The sequence below is a fragment of the Opisthocomus hoazin genome, chromosome 7, assembly GCF_030867145.1.
Source record: "Opisthocomus hoazin isolate bOpiHoa1 chromosome 7, bOpiHoa1.hap1, whole genome shotgun sequence".
NCBI classification, from domain to species: Eukaryota; Metazoa; Chordata; class Aves; order Opisthocomiformes; family Opisthocomidae; genus Opisthocomus; species Opisthocomus hoazin.
Genome location: NC_134420.1, coordinates 11,885,018 through 11,902,389, shown reverse-complemented (window position 1 = coordinate 11,902,389; position 17,372 = coordinate 11,885,018). Strand labels below are relative to the sequence as shown.

Here is a 17,372-nt window from a genome sequence, read left to right as displayed (position 1 = left end):
ATTATTTCAATGATTTGTAATTACAACATCACCAAAGCTGACATTATCTCTTACATGAAGTGAAATAACACTGAGATGTGACTCTATTGTAGAAATAAATACAGGATTATAATTTTATGCCTTACTAAAATGAGAGTTCTCCTAGAGAGTGTGAGGTTCATTTCTTCTGCCATCAAAGAAGATTTTGAAGAGGCTGGTGCTGGCTAGCTGAGTACTCTCTATATGAGACTGCAGTTATCAAAGTGTCTTAGGAATGAATCACTTAATACTGAATGATACTGGAAGCAAGAGATCACCCTGTGCTCAGATTTGGTGTATTATTAGAAATTTCACATCAGTAAAATCCTTTTTAGCTTCAGGGAGATTTAACCAGTAAAGACGTGTGATTCAAAGAGTGAAATTTCCTAGATTTGTGTCAGTAACCTGCACCAGACAAGCTTTATCTCCTTTTTGTCAAAATATCAGAGAAAATATTCACATTTGTGAAAAAAACCCACATACAACTAAAAAAACCCACCCCCACCAACCCACTCCCACCCATGCCCAAAACCCAAACAAGAGAACATTTGTGTTGAAGAAAGGAGGACTAATGTTACCAACCTGGAGATGTGTAACTGGCCAGGTGTGTTGTGGGATAGTTTCTTAGAGCTTGCCCTCTTAAAGGATAGAGGCAACATAGGGCAAATACAAATCTCAGCAGTTCTGTGCCAACATGGGAGAGCTTTACTACAGTAACTGCAGCAGAAACAGTGAGAAATTGCAAATGTGAGGAAGGCAGGGTGATGAAGCACCCATTTGAAAACTTCCCTAACAAACAGACTACTTGTCATCTGTGGAAAGAGGGCCAGAAAATTAGCTGGGTGTGTTTTGTTGGTACTTCTGTCTGTTTTTTTAATTAAGAAACAAGGATTCTGTGGAATAGTTTAAATATTCATTATTTACCAATGAACCAAAGTGTTTTGAACTGTTCCTCAACAGACATGTATAAATCTGTTAATGTGTTTAGAAACTTGAACAGAAATGTTGCTTAGAAGATGTCTCACACTAGAATAGTTCCGTTACATGCTAAGGGTATTATCTGTTACATTCAGCATCGGGTAGGAAGGGCTATTTCCTGCACACGTGGGAAGAAAATCCAGCTATTCCAGGCTCCAGGAAAATGATATGCTCCTACGTAAAGAATTCAGCTTCCTTTCCTTAGATCTATTTTCTTTTCCTCAATCTATAAAGCAAAATTCTTTTAAAAGAACCACTCTAATGGCTTTATATGTTCATTTAAAACAAAAAGCATTATTGAAGGAAGAGAATATGAAAAGTTGTATTTAACTACTGATTCTTACCAGACATGAATATGATGACAAAGTTCAAATGAAGAGCAGGAAAATACCTGTGCCTTTCATGGGATGCGGTAGAATGTCAAGGATTTACTCTCATATGAGGGTTTCACCCTCATAAGCCCCATGAGGTATGGAAGTCTTATTACCTTCACTCTATAGCTCACAAACTGATACACACCACGTATGTGTGAACTCATAAAGGAGAGGAGTGGCGGAGGAGGGAGTTCAGCATGGTCTCCTGAGACCCAAGCTGTGACATAACAACCAGACAGTCTCTTTTGTCTAAAAAAATTCAGTTAACTGAAGAAATCCACGATTTATCAGAAAAGATCAGACAGGTTGTTTAAATACCACAAGAAGGGCTTTTATTGTGTTGGATATGTAGATAGTATTACATTTACAAGAATTTGAATTGATAGGCTTGCACATGCCAGGAAAGGGAGTGCTTTACATCACCAGCCAGAGTGAGGGGATGAACATCCTACAGCGGAGTTAGCAGGCATGGCTTTATACCCGTTGATAAGGCTGGGTTGTTTTTCATAAGGGCTATTCTTACTCCTTTTTCCCATCCTTTCAATGGGGTAGAACAGCCTAGGACTGAACGAAAAAACATTTACAAAGCAGCAGCACTGTTAAAAATAATGGGTTAGGAACTTGGTTGCACTGGAAAGGAAGGCTGTGCAGCATCCAGGGAAGTTGCTATTTCCCTTTATGGTTGCGCATCCCACGCTTCACATCAGTGAGGGTGGGCTAGGGCAGCCAACAGAGCCCCATGTAATGCCAAATTTGTGGTTCTTGATTAGTGTTTATTAATCTAATCTTTACTGAAGCGTGTTCATCTTAGCCCAGAGTGGTTAGACAGTATCTTAGTTATGTTTTCCTTTGGAGAGTGGTGGTTGTGACTGTGAATGAAGAATTTCTTAACTCTGGTTAAGTAACATCTAATGAAACATAATTTAACAAGATGGTTATGATAATAGTTAGGATTAGTGAGTGTGAACTACACATTCATCTTTTGGCCATTTTCAAAGCTCAGATATTTAAGGACGATCAGTAAATATACTAATTATAGTTATTAGAACAGCGAGGTCGCTGCTGGTCTTCATGTAGCCCCTGACATGTCTCCCTAGGGAGCGCATAAAAATGTTGGAAGGACTCAGCAGGAGACGGTTCTCTTTTTATGGATTTACTAACTTTTCCTGAGAGGAGCAGAGGGAAGAGGACAGCTGGCAGAGGTGAAGAGATACATGGGAGGCCAGTGCTGTAAGCATCTTTCCTAACCAAGGAGGAACATCTTTCCGAAAGAAGGAAGTTTTGGAATATTTCCCAGAAGGGGTTAACTTCTTTTTGACTTTGTATTTTCCAGTTTCTCTATGGAGGAATCTTGCTTTCATGTGGCTCCCAATGCTGGACTGAAAGTAGGAAGAGTTTGCACAAACCATAGATATTCTTTCTTTCATACACACATCCCCCTTTGCTAACTATGCATCACTTTTTCTGGAAGTTTGCCAAGAGCATTTTCTCATTCCTTGTTCTTACCTTCCTCAAGGCTGCTAACGAAGATAGTCTTTTAGATAACCGGGAAATGGTATGCACCATTATTTCTACAATCTAGCTTTTATCACTTTGAGGAAAAAGTACATTTAATCTCTGAAAGTGAAATAAGCAGAAAAACATAATGCAATTCAAAAGTTAATGATTGCGTAAAATTTGAGTTCAGCCAAGCACGATGCAAGGACCTAGAAGACAAATTTCAACCCAAACGAGAGGTATTTTCCACAATAAAATGCTTACCTTGAAGTCAATTAATTAGGGAGTTGGTTAAAAGCTTGCCTCAGTAGAGATTATGTTACATTCAGCTGTGCATGGATACATAGGGCCACATTCACACTTGTTTTCTCTCCGTGTTTTCCAAAGCAACTTTAAATTTGGCTCAGAGCAGACAAGTGAAAGGTCAGGTAGTTCACGTCATGGCAGACGAGGGTGTCGCACCCTTGTGCTGCCACAACCTTCTTCAAGGTCACCTAAGGTGTAGTGTCTGTGTGGCCCACGTCAAAACATTTACAAATGTTTTAAGTTCCCTAAACGTAGGCAGCAGTTCAAGGGGATCCTAATTGGGTTTCTTTCTTCTTTTTTCATAGAACTTCACCTCTACCGTTAGCAAGATGTTGCTCTTGTTGATAAAAGTCAAGGAGTTGTAGCGTCAGCACTGTTAGTTGTGTTACCTGTCACTCTTGAACTTTCTTTCCATCGTTGCCATTTGCTTGCCGAGCCAAGTGCTCTCAGATCTCCCGAGCACAGGACAACCCTCACGCCTCCTCACACACAGAACCTCGGCGGACAACAGAAATCGGTTCCGAGTTCCCCGCTTCGGGCGCGGCCACTTCTCCCGTTCGCCGGGGGCATCGCCGTCGGTGCCTCCGCGGGGAGCAGCCGCACCCGGGCCAGCCGCTGGGCCCCTGCCTCCCGCGGGGCGGGACCCCCGCACGGCCGGGCCCGCAAAGCCACGAGGGGGCGCGGGGGGGGGGGAACGCGATGAGGGGCAGCGAGGGGAGCGCACCTCGCCCGCAGCGCAAGGGCGCCCGGCCGCGGCTCACGTGGGGCTGGGGCCGGGGCCGCCGCCCCGCCTCGGCCCGCCCCGCCGGCCCCGCCCCGCCCCGTGCCGAGCCGATCCGCGGGCAGCATGTGGAGCGGCGCCGCCGCCAGCGGTAGGTCGGCGGGGTGGGGGTCGCGCTGCCGCGGGCGGAGCAGGTGCGGCGGGAGCGGGCCCGGGCCCGGGCCCCTCCGCGGTGAGGGCCCCACCGTGGTGCGGGCGGCCGGCGCCGGGCTGTCCCTCCGCGGGCGGCGGCGCTCGGGGCCGCGGCGTCCCTTGGCGGCGGGCTGCGCCCGGCGGGCTGGGCTGTGCGCGGCGGGGCGCGGCGCTGGGGCGGTTGGCGGCCGTGGGCTCTCGGGGCCGGGGGCCGTAGCTCCGCGGGCTCGCTCGCTCTCTCTCGCGCTGTGCCGGACCGCTTCGCAGGAAAAGCAAAAATAATTTTCAGCTTGGTAAGTACCCTGCGATTCGGCAGCAGGGCGCTCGCCAGGTGTGCGGCAGCGCTGAGGCGGGCCCTCAGATGGGACGCGTCTTCATGAGCGTGTAATCAGCGTGACACCCCTCCCTGCTCACCTCTTGGGTTTTTCTTTGTGCTTTGATGTACGTATTAACCTGTAGTAGTGATTGTCTTGTCACATTCACTATGTTTATAATGTGTAAATTCAGCGTGTGACTCGAATTCAGGTGGTTGGCCATGGGTTGGCTCGAAGACTGGTGATTGTAGATTTATTTGCCCCTAGGCTTATAGGGTTGAACCAATATCAAGAAGTTTTAAATTCTCTCTCAAGCTTATCGGAAAAGATCGGGAGGTCTCCTTTGACTTTAAAAACCGTTTACAGTTGGCAGCCTTGCTGGTACTTTCAGCCAAAATGCGATCTGAGCGTAGAAACCAAACAGCATTCTTGCATCTAAAGATGGTTCCTGCAGGTTAAAACTGAGGCATGTTGGCATGGCCAGGAAACTTCATGTAAACGTGGACTTCTCTCTCTCTGTTTTGTTTTGTTTTTCCTTCCCTCTCTGGAGACTCTACATCCTGTGGTAAGGTGGAGTGGTGCAGTCTCGTGCTGCCAGGCCTGGCTGGGGTGTAGCTGCCCCCTCTCTGACTGTTGGTTTTGAGGAAGTTCCTAATCTGTCTGTGACTCAGTGTCCTAACCTTTGAAATGGCTTGATAAGACTTGCCACGCTTGCCTCCCAGGGATATTAACATCTAATTGATGTTCATGAAGTGCCTTGATCTGGGAGAAAAGAAGGCATCTTGCTTCCCTCATTTCGCCACTCTGTATTGGTTGCTAATTATATTACGTGGGTGGAAAACAGATTATCCAACAACCAAACTGGAATTCATATCTGTTGTCATTTACACAAGCACTCTTAAGTGTATGTCCGTGTATGCTTAGTTTGAAGTTATCTGGGTGTTTCTCTGAATACAGGGGGTTTTATCCTTTCTGCATATGAAAAATGTACTTTTAAAATACTGTGCTGAAGCATCAGCAGACTTGTGTTCCTAACTCTAGAGATATTATACAGTTTTTCTCTGTATATTAGGAGGTCAGTAAACGTTTTAAGAATTATGTTGACTCATCACTCAACACGTCCTTGATCTTAGTCTTACTCAGACTGAATCTTATGTTCAGTCTCAGTTTTTGTCATGTTTCAGTTCTTTAGAAACATGAAAAATGTACAGCAATTTTACAGTTCACTGCTTGAAAATACAAGTTGTCTCCAAAATGCAAGTGCTGTATTTATCTCTGTAACCATTTTACTTGCTGCCCAAAGCAGCCATTAGCTACTTTACTCCCCTGACTTCATGTCGCCCCACCTCATCCTTATCACTGCTGCCTGCCTCCTTGGGCAGATAACAGAGCCCACAGTGGCAATAGCGCAGGGCTGGGGTGATGGGGTCACTGGCGACGTGTGCCAGAAGACATCAGTATTCTGTAAATCAGCTGCTGTGAGTGGACACACCTAATTGCAGCACGGGCGTAATGGTCTCTTTCAGCTAAAGCCTTGGCTTGAGAAATTCTCAGTCCTTTTCCTACATCTTAGTTTCTTCATACTGCAAGGCTGTGTGCTGGGAGGTTGCTTTATGATGGGGCTGACTAGCCAGGTGCGAGCGCATGCGACTCGTGCATTTTATTCAGTTCTCCTGTTAGGATTGTTCCTGCAAAACATGTATTATCCCCCACCTTGAACAGACCTGTCAAGTTGATACCTGACAAGTAAAGGTTTTAAAATGCTGCATGACATTGGTTAGTGCTGTTCTCTTCATAGTACTAGAAAAAGATATTGGAGATGCAGCTTATACTGTGTGGTGGAGAAATGAGGTTCCAATGGGAAACTGAAGGATACTGCATCCATATTCCTCTTGTCCTGTGGCCTGCAGCAAGTGATGTGACTTTTTCTACACTGTTTGTAAAACTAGGTGAATTCTTGACAAACCACTAAAGTACACAGAAGTGAGAAGTCATCTCTGTTTGAAACTCTGAATTTCTTTTTTTTTTTTCTCCCCCGTTCTTAGTTGCCTTAATGCTACCCTAACGATGTACAGCAGTCCAGTATCCGTGATACCAGGGTGGTGGTTGCACTGCTGTCTCTGAGGGGTTGAGGTTTCCTTTGGTTTTGTCTAGAATCTAGAAGTAACTATGATCTGAAAAAATTCTGGTTTTTCTAAGATATTTTGAAGCAGAGTTTTCTTGTCTGATGTCCATGTCCCATTCCTTGTGGAGGTGAAAGCACCTATTTTTTGGCTGGAGATGGTCTTTAAGAAACTGTAAAACAAGAGAGGTGATTGCTCTCTGGTTTCTTCAAGACTATGCTTTAAGTCTTTCACCTCTTTTAGCACGTACCTTGTATCTGCTCCAGCTGTCTCACTGCTCTGGTATTTTATAATTAGTATCTTGAAAACTCAAGGGAAAGCTTTCAAATGCTATGTATTTCCCATTGGGACTCCTCCACGTGGCTGTAACATTTGTTGTGAGTCCTTGGTAACGTGTATCTGTTCTTCAGGAGTCCTTCATCTCGGTTTGGTTCCCCTGGCGTCAGCAGAAAAACGCTGTTTTCTAGTGGAAGAGGCTGTGCCTCTTAGGGGTGTAGAGTGTTTTGATTCCCTTAAAAAGAAGATGATTTCAGATGACTGAAGTTGAGGTCTGCCTCCCTGTACAGTCCTTCTGTTTTCTCAGCTTGCTCGCGTGTTGTGTTCAGAGCCAACGAGCTCCAGGAAGGCTGGGGGTTGCTTTGCCTGTACAGGCAGCCCAGCATGCATGTGTCTGTACAATACACGTCTATCTGTATAATATACATTTAGCGTGTGCGTTTTATATGTGACCAAATTCTTTCTTTGATCCGCCTTTTATTTTAAAGCGCTTTCTGTGTGAGGAGTCCGTTAATTTGAAAAACACAGCCTCTGCTCTGCGTCCGGCAGCCTGGCTGCCAAGGGATGGCACGCTGTTTGCTTTGCTATCACTAGGGCCAGGTTTAGAGGCGTTTACGCTGCAGATTGGCGCCTTCAGAAATGGTATTAGTAGTTCGGGGTATTCCAGCATGGTACGTTAGACTGTTTCCAGAAAATACAGATATTCTAAATTAAGGCTATTGAGTGTCCACTGATTCAGTGACTGTGCAGATACATAGTTAATATTATATTGTGACACATTCTGGAAATTGCTGGGTTTATTTTTGACATGGAGAAGATGACTAAGAATAACTCTTTCATCTATGCCTCGTTACATTTACGAGCAAGTGAAAACTTCCCCAAAATGATCTTTAGTCATATTTAGACTCTTAGTTCCATGAAAGGAAAAAAATTCAGACTTGTGCTTAAGTCTGAGCTGTGTGTGCTATCAACCCCTCTTCCTGCTCTGGACTGTTGTTCAGTGAGGGGGTTTGGGGTTTTTGTTTTGTTTTATTATGCCCTCCAAACTTATGTGGGCAATGTGCTGTGCAGGGAAGGAGGGAAGAGAAGCCCAATTCCTTGCTGGGAAAGGTAGACCCTACCTCGACACAAGTTATAATAGACACTGCTGCCCTAGTTATATTCAGTTCAAGTTCTGATTATTTTTATTTCAGTGTCCCAGTAACACTGATGTAACTGGGAGGAAAGTCTGAACTTGGGTTCATTTCTGTGATGATAAGACCTGGTGAGGAGGGAGTAATTCTGAAGACAGCCCGTGGGTTCAGAGATCACTTACGTGTCTGTTTCTGGACAATTTGCTATGTTTTGTTAACTGATCTCAGAAAACTCCCTGTTTGGGGCCTGTCTCCTTCAGGCGGATGGTTTCTTGAATTCTGTGACGGAAAGATATGAATTAGGTTTAAAGTTTTGTTCCTGTCACTGGCATCTCATCTGCATTGGTCTGGAGAAATAATGCCAGCAGTTTCTCTGCTTGCTACTTTCAGCCAAGTGGACATTACCAATTCGGTTTTTAAAGTGGCTGTGCCTGGCATTGTAAGCCTGTGCTGTGGAGTTTTGGCTTGTTAAAAAGCAGGTTCTTTGGATCTGTTAGTCCGTGATAAATCCTTCTCAGACCTTTTAAGCTTGCAGCTTATTACCTATGTTGACTGCAGTAATGCCCAAGGGGGGGTTAGTTTATCCTTCTGTGTAATTGCCGTAGCCAAGCATCAAAATAGAATTTCCAAAGCCATGTGAAATTTTTGTTGGGAGTATGCAAGGGTGTTTTGTAATCAGCTTCAAATAGTCTTATAGTAATTCAGTTGCCTATCTTAACTCTTCTGCATATTTTATGGTGGGTTTTTTGTATAGTATTACTTTTGAAAGACTAAAGTACTTGGTTTAGGTAACACATTTTGCCATTTTCTTACCTGAACAGGCAACTTCAGTAGCCAGTTGGAAGGCCTTTAAATCTTCCAAGATGTTTATTTCCTATTCTGTCATGTGCAAATCATTTATGGTGGAGTCCAGCAAAAAACTATCAACAGTTTTGAAAAAAGCAAAGCAGAAGGTGGAGCAGGAGCAGAAGATGACTTGTCCCCTCTCTTTGAGAAGCCTCGGATTTGGCAGATAGTAGAATTCTGTTTGCACGTAGTTGGATGAGTGCATATTGCAACAACAATAATCTGTGTTATTGGCTGAGGTGAGTCCCATCTGTTAGTGGTGTTAGGGATGTGCAATACCCTTAGCCTCTAAACTTGTGCATACAGGGAGCAGCACAGAAGGATTTAGAGAAACATGCAGCCTCTGAAGGCAGTTGCTAAAAGCAAGGGAGAAACTCATAATGCAACACGATGTTCTCTGTTGACACTGTTACCAGCTGAAAAAGCCCTCTGGTTAAACATTACCCTTAATGAACTTTACTAGATAGTGGGTAGTTTTTGGTTTCTGCTTACTCAGGAGATCAGCTTCCTTTGATACAGGATCATCTATTGTATATGCTTGTTATCAGGGGATTTATTATGGATTTTCTTTATGCTGTGTCACCTTGTGCTGAGCTGGGGAATAATTTTAATTAGCAATCTGAACTGGTTAGGAGAAAATTCAGAGCTTGTGTTCAGGAAGTACTTGGGCTTGACTTCATGGTAGTAAGTGTGTAGTCAGTACGGATTTTTACTTATTTATTAAAAATCTTCTTGTTGTCATCATTTCACCCCAGCCGTGGATGTGGCACAGTATATACTTGTACACTTAAATCACCATTGCTTTTCTCCTGTTAGAGGTTGTAAAGGAGTGAGCATCCTGAGAAGATAACTTCTCCAGGTCTCATTTCCATCCTAGCTGTACTGAAGGTACTGCTGATGGAATGTGATATTTGGTTTTGGATAATTTATGTGAATGAGTTCTCTTTCAGATCCAAACTCCTAGCCTTCTGTTCAGTATTTGGTTTTCCACTTTCACAGAGGGCTACAAATTTCTGTGGTTGTCACCTGTGCAGCCAACTGTTGCTATCAGTTCAGAAAATTGTTGAAGTAATTGCACAGCTGTAGGGACAGAAGAATATTGAAGTCTGGAGCCATTTTTCAGATTTCAGAGTTTTGCTTCATAAGATGAATGCAGAGTGTAGGTTCCTCCCATTTCTGTCTAGAGATTTTTAAAAGTAACAGCTGACACTCCTCTGTACAGTATTTGTGTTCAGAACATTAATGTGGCTGAATGGGTGTCAGAAATGTGCACATGTTTAAGGCTTGAAACAAGCTCCAGAAATATAAACTATTGGTGCATATTCAAAAACTGGACTCAGTGTATGTAACCAAATACCTTATGCTGTAATTCCGCTCTAAAACTACCCTTGCACCAAGTCAACATTAGGTGTCCTAGCAAATACATTAGGAAGAGTAAGGTTTGCATAAAGAACTGAATACATCCCAACAGCGAACCTGTTAAGACAAAAGAAACCATCTTTCTGTTGTTGTGGTGGGGGGTGTATGTGAGAGGGAAGAAGGATTAGGGTGGTTGACTTTATTTCCTGGAAATGAATAGCATACATTTTTGAGTGCATAAAACGGATATTACTCAGTTTGTGACCTGCTTCCTAGTAAAAGTGGCTTGAAGCGGGGATTGTTTTAAATCTGTGCCTGCATTCCTGACGTACAGTATTGTGTGATGCTATCTTGTCGCAGAGGCATGCAGTGTGCCATGATCTATAAATAACCCTGTGTGTCAAAGGTAATTTGAGACAATGTGCCAAATATTTAATGAAGCACTGGGTCTTGTCCTGGGTACCTGGTATATATTTGGGAGTAGGTATCTGAGCTGAAACTGCAGCAGAGGGGTGATGAGTAATGTAATACTCCCCAGCGCATACTGCAGAGCTACTCTATGGTACGGTAAGACAACCAGCACTACAGGTCAGCCGCATCTTATTTGTAACTTTGATGCTTAGATAAGCAGACAGGAAAATAGGTTAACGTGCACTGAGCCAACCTGCTTTGTGCATGTTCTGGGGAAAAAAATTGCCTTTAGTATCCTCTACAGAGTAATTTTTAATGAATATTTGACATACCAATTTTCGAAATAAATATAGAATAGCATACAGAGGGGAATGGCTTTATTCTCTTGGGAGCTCCACTTTTCCCCTGGAGGTGGACTTGGCAGGACGCACGCTTTGTGCCTCGACGAAGAGCTTGGGTGTCCTGGGGCTGACGGCAGCCCTGCGAGGGAGATGGCTGTGGGAGCTGCGAAGCAGCGGGTGCTGGCATGGGAAGGAGGAGCCCTGCTGCACACCCGGAGCTTGGCAGGGGCCCAGGAGGGAGTGGCAGAGGTGGATGCTGGCCCCCTTCTCTGAGGAGAAGGTTTCTGTCCAGGTTTCCTTCTGATCTGGGAGTTTTCCTCTGTGTAGTTATGTGGGAATGGAGATCCACAAGGTCTTATGCAAAAATGCAAACGGCAGGGTTATTTTCTTCCCATTTTCTTTTTTACTGAGGAAGGAGTTGTGATTGTTTCCTGAATGCATGCATGTAGAAGGTTCCAGCAGTATTCCTAATGCTATTTCATGACAAATGCAGAAGCTTGACAATATCTTAAGGCCTTCTTTATGCATAGTGTTTAAATATATACCACCGAACCTGTATATAGCTACTTCTTTGGCTACTACGTGACTTAATGAATGGATTGATGTTATTAGTAACTTGTGTCTAGAAGCCTCTTCAAGCTCAGTTATGGAGTCAAAATGTTTGTCTCCCATTTAGTTTGTTTATCATGCATTAATACAGAACAAAAGGGATTACGTGGCTATTTCAGAGGAAGGTGAGACATTATTGTGTATTGTTCAACACCTTCCTCTTACAAAGGTAAGTCCGAGGTTCAACCCGGCATTCAATAAAATTCGCAAATGATTTAAGACTGTGTTTGACAGTTTCTTGACGCTGCTTTTTCTTACAGAGCATTTGTATGCATCCTTCAGATGGTCAGGTGAAGCAGGTAGTTCTACAAAACGATTCAGCATGAAACTCTTGCCCTTTGAGGTAAAGCTTTGTGGGTTCTTTGACAAGTAAAACGTTCAGCAGGACATAACTGACCCAGAACATAATAGGATGCATGCTCCTAAGGTGATCTGGCTCGTCTGAAATCTCAAGCCAATATAACTACAACCACTGGCTTCTGGAAAATAGCTGTATAATTATCGAAGTGTTGGTTTTAGTTCACTAATTTCTTAGGTAAATAAAGGAATGGCATATATAGTGTAGCAGGTCTGCATTTGCATACAAGATTTAATTTAGAAGTAAATATCGATGCAGATATGGCACAAGTTTTGCACTTGAATAGTTCTAGTGTGCAGAGACTGTGAACCACTGTTTTTCAGTTTTATTTGCTCTGCTGGAGTAACATACAGACAAGCAAAGGATGGCAAGGCTTTCCTCGTCCGCCTTGCCTAATTGGCTGTCATGTAGCAAATATGCCAACCAATGTGCAAAGTTTATTGAAAATGTGTGTGAGAGAATTATTCGTGCTTCTACAGAGTAGAAAGCAAACTTACTTCATTATTTTGTCTGACTTTCCTACTAGGTATCAACAGACCTTGTAAGGTTGTGATCAGAGGTTCTGATGAGTTTGTGGAAGCCTTCATTGCATTCATTTTTAATGGCTATTTCTCTAATGAGAAAAATACAGCCTTGTCATACCAAGAAGCAGCTTGTGTTTTGAATACAAATTTTCTGCTTTCCTTATGGGTTTAATTTGTTATCTAATATTTTTCTGGGATATTATGGCAGATGTAAGACTGAAATGAACGTGTTTTTTAATTTTGGTGGAAGAAGTGAAGCCAATGTTTTCTTCCTTTGGCTGATGATTCCATTATGATTTTAATGATTATTCTGCTTTCTTGGGGGAAGCTATCCGGAAGAGGGAGAGCATGTTTTTCTCTTTTCTACCACGTCTTGGGAATTTAAAATGAAAATTAATAGATTGTTCTGGACACAGTCATTAGAAACTTGTATTGACCACTTAAGTATTACCTCTCACAATGAGAATTAAGCAAAAAAAGGCAACATGTACATTAAATACTTATTTACCTTACAGGCCTGTATTCATATGAGTAGTCTTTGTCAAGTAAGTGTATCTGCAGTCACCTTTCTGTTTTTCGAAATAGGATCCTAATTTCTAATATTTCTTACCTGATACATTTTAATCTTAAATAGGATATTAACAGTCATTATCCTGTGCAACTAGTTGTTTCATATCTTCTCGTGTGTTGGTTTTTTTCTTAAGGCTTCTTAAACTTCATTTGCAGTGTTCTGTCGTCTTGAACATTTACAGATTGGTGGGAGAGGGGAGATAAGCAGAAATGATCTTTATTTTCAAATTGGTGGCTGAGTGTGGAGGTACCTGAGTACGTGCTTAGTCATGTGCTGTGATGCTGGTGAGTTTCGCTTGGCACACCCCAGCAGATGCAGTCCCTCCCCTGTTTTCAAGCAGAGCCATCTTGTCTGAGGTGCAATTGTAGATGACTGGATTTGTTTTACAGCGGTGACACAGTGTAATGATAACCTCGCCAGTGCTAAGGGGAGGTGGAAACAGCTGAACTTATTGCTTGTATAGCATGTTTAAAAATTCCACTCATGATATTGTGACTGGAAGCTTTTGGTTAGTGTCAGTTACAAAACTGTTGTGAACTGTGAGAAAGTGTCAAAGTAGCAGTGAGACTCAGGCCAAAGGTTCTTTTGTCTTCCATCAAAATTGTGTTTTAGTTGCTTGTTCAGTTTTTTTGCCTTTACCTGTTTTTTCTCTCCTCTAAGCCTATATTCTAGATTATGTTCCTATCGCTTTTGACTAAAATTCCAGCAGTAAAATTTTCGGCTTTAAGCTGAGAGATGTGTTGGTGTGCAGCCTCACAGGGGTCAGAAAAGCAGGGTATAGGCAGGAATGTGGAGAAATCCATCTGGGAACTCCTGTGGTAATTGTGTTGGTAACTGTTGCTAATTATGTGGTCTTTCTGTCTGGGAAATACAAGCATGCTGGATTTATTGTACTTCTTAACAGATGAGGTATCTGTGCCTGTAAGGTCGCAGCAGTCTGTCAGAGCCTGGACGGACCCTTTGCTCTGTGAAGGCAGCGCCTGTGAGCGCGGTGCCGTTCCTCTGCCTGCTCGGGCGTTTTGTAGATCCAGAGAAGTGGAGTCATGTTAGCAGTGGCTGTGCTGAACAGCTTGTTTGAGATGCTTGCCTCTGCCTGTTGGGCGTATGGCTTAAGCAGATTTACTAATCTGACCTTTTAACCTGCTGATGATTAATAAACCTCCGTCAGAGCACTATGAGACGTGGTTGCTCTGGAGTGGCCCTGCCAGTAAAGGTCTGCCGTGAGGTAAGAGGAGTAATCAAGTAAGTGCAGCTGCCCCAACTGCAAGATACAAGAAGATTGGCTGTAAGGGGCCTGTGCGAAGCTGTCAGCTTCTGTTTTTAGAAAGGAAGGGTGCTTTCTGCCTGATGTTGCACTGACCCATTTAGGATGTAGTCTGACCTGCAAATATTGAGGTGAACTGTTCGTGCGTTGCCATACACTGCCTGCCAAGATGCCTTGGAGAAATATGCTTTGTAAAAGTTGATTTATTATCGGTTGTTACACTGAATATTATGAATCCAACAAAGTGCTGCCTGCTGCACTTTTTTCTAGTAATCTCTCTTAGACCCATTTCATATAGTCAGAGCGTCATTTCACGTGCAGGTTCTACAGGCAACAACAGGAGACATTGTAGCAGCCACTCATGTAACTTAACATCTGTAACTTAAAGCTCTTTACAGTTTTTTTTAGTCTTTTATGCAAACACATGGCTTTTTTTGTTGCAGTGAAAAAAAAAAATAATAATTGAAGATCCTATCATGTCAGTCATAGAAAGCTAGGAATAAACTGTTCTGGATGTTGTTGACTTGCTGTGCTAGGGCATCTGGTAAGTAAACACTTCGTTGCTAAGGGTTTTGAATTTGTCTCAGTGTGCTTGTGTTGTTCCCCAGAGGCAGCGCGCTGGTTGCGTCCACTGGCAGGACTGGTCATCAGTAATGGGCAGGGGTGGAAGAGCCCCAGCTATACGCAGTAGGGTGAGGAGGACTTTGGATCATGGAGCACAGATAAACCATCATGTAAAATACAATCAAAGAGTGTTTCATGAAAGGTTTCACATGATTAGTGTAACAGGAGCCCTGGGGGATGCACTTACAAGCCAAGTCACTGTGATATATCCTTGGATGTGTGTGTGTGTGGTTTTAAATGTGGCAGTTTAATGTAGCAGGTTAATCTGGCTAGAAGGGATCCCATTTTCCCTAGGTGTAGACAGTGGTATGTGATGGACCTCATTTGAAAGGAATCCCCTGAAGTTGATGGCGTAAATGGAGAAGTCAAGCTCAGTCTAGCTTTGATAGAAACATGAGGTCTGACAGCTCTCTCACCCTGCCTAGCTGCACCAGGCACCAGAAGCACCACCGAAGAGATGCTGATATTCAAAGCCCTTGCTGTGATAATCTGTGCTACACACGAGGGTGGTTCTGGAGTATTTGAACTTCATGCATTTCATAGTGGTCTGTGCTTTGCAGCAATGAAGGAAGGGGTAAGAACTCTCATGTTGTACCTTCAAGAAATGGACTGATTCTGTGGCTGTTGCAGTCACTTGCTGTCTCCCTTTCATAAGGATTTCTGATTTAGAAATGCATTATGAAAATATCTTGACTGACATAAGAGCTTTTTTCACGCTGCTGTGCCTTTTTTGTTTTGTTTTTTTTTTCCTTTAGCTACTAGTTTGAGAATTTTCTTTTGAGTAGCATGTGGCTGTAGTGTGACTTGCATGTAAAAGGAAGCACCGTTCCTTGAAAATTTTACTTCCAGAATTGATATAAATATGCTTTAATAATAATAATATCCTCTCCAGATTATTTCATCTGAGGTTTAGTTTGTATGTTGACTTTTTTTTTTGAGGGGGTGAGCTCATACTGTATAAATTGTATCCGTTTGGACCTGATGTGCCAACTGTCCAAAACTTCTTGTGTATGCCTCTTTTTTTCATTCTTTTTTTTCTTCTCTCTGTGCAATAACTGCACAATACCTGAAACTCAGTTGTGATCACGTGCCTGTGGGTGCAGTGTGTACTGAAGAACCTGTTTTTAACTTCAGTTTAAAACTGAAACAGGAAATACTGCATGCATCGTAATCTAGCTTTTACTTCAGAAAATATCATTGCTTTTCTTTGCTTTATGCAGTTTGTTGCTTGCTCATTCTCTTTGGTAATCCACGTAGCAGTTCGTGGCAACTGTCAGGGGGAGAAAAACTAAAAATACTCATGTATTTTTTTTAAAAAAAAAAAAAAGTCCTAACTGGAAAGAAAAGCTGAGAAGCAAAAAGGGTCCAACAGTACCTCTAAAGTTATTTTTTTTCCTCTCCTCTCACCCCTATGCTTTATAAAGCTGAAAGGTTCTACGTGATCTTCAGGGATGTTTCTGCCACTTTGGGTTTTCTTTGCTGTGGAGTAGTGAGTGGTGTTGCATGAGGGTCCTTCAGCTGCTCATCCCGAACCAGCATCAATCACTGTGCTGTGATGGAGGCAGTGGCAGAATTTGGTCCGGTCCAAACACAGGTTCGTCCTCCTCTGCGCCTGGCCTGCACCAGCTAACTCTGTGCTGTTGCCTAGGCCGAAAAAAGTCAGGCTCAGTATGGCAGTGCCAGAGCGAGGTGCCAAATGCAGATCGCTGCAGTCTGTAATTAAATGGCTAAGGAAGTGTAACACAAGTAAAGGCTGGTTCTGAGCTGGATTTATGAACACCTGGAGCCCCATGTAGTGAGCTCCAAGGATGTCCTACTTCTGAAATATGCTGCAACAAAGCCTATGCTGTTCGGTGCATATAGCTGTTGGGGTGCTGGTTTTGTCCGTACTTAATCACAACAGTCATACAGCCACTGTATTAGGGCAGTAGCTAACTCTTTATTCCTAGTAAACTAAAGCTTGAAAACTGGAGTGTAGATAAAGATCTGGTTGCGCATTTCAGTGAAATAAAAGCAAAGCTGTTTACCTGTATGCAGAATAGAGCGAGAAATCTGTGCTGATGTAAAACTGGAGGCAAGTCCAAGCCAATGTAAGATCTCGGGCTCAGTAACAAATGTTTTTTGAAAAAATTAGATTTGTAAAGTGGAGAACTTAACAATGTTTCCTTTGTGAATAGCTTACATGCGGAAATTTTTCTCTCTGTCCTTTTTCTGATGGTCAATTCTCTGTTTTTCTTGGTCTCTGTAAGGTGGGGGGAGGTTAAAAGTGTTTAAACTATATATGAAGGAACTGTAATAACGAAATACATCTTCATGTCTTCAGTTGGTTTGCTTTATGTAAGTACACTTGATGAATGGAATTTGGGTTTTCTTCTGATCAGAAGTTCGGGAAAAATGTTCACTATTCCCCAGTATTTGAAAAACCTCTGAGCGTTGCCATTTGCCGCTCTTTGCGCAGCGGCACAGTGAGAGACAGCGCTGTGCTCGGGGGTCAGGCCATGTGGGCTCGGCCTGGGGACCACGCCGGGGCCAT

At 43.1% G+C, this 17,372-nt stretch overlaps 1 protein-coding gene across 6 annotated transcripts in view; it reads left to right on the top strand.

The window, feature by feature from the left end:
* The first annotated feature begins 3,984 nt into the window (after positions 1–3,984).
* The window catches only part of MICAL2 (microtubule associated monooxygenase, calponin and LIM domain containing 2), a 136,416-nt gene continuing 123,028 nt past the window's right edge, over positions 3,985–17,372 (top strand). For 5 of the 6 annotated variants that reach the window (XM_075425076.1, XM_075425080.1, XM_075425078.1 and 2 more), the window contains exon 1: positions 3,985–4,045. The gene's annotated coding sequence lies outside the window, so the exon portion shown is untranslated. Of the gene's footprint in view, positions 4,046–4,295; positions 4,380–17,372 lie in introns of those variants that run through there. The other variant, XM_075425075.1, reaches the window with a different exon arrangement.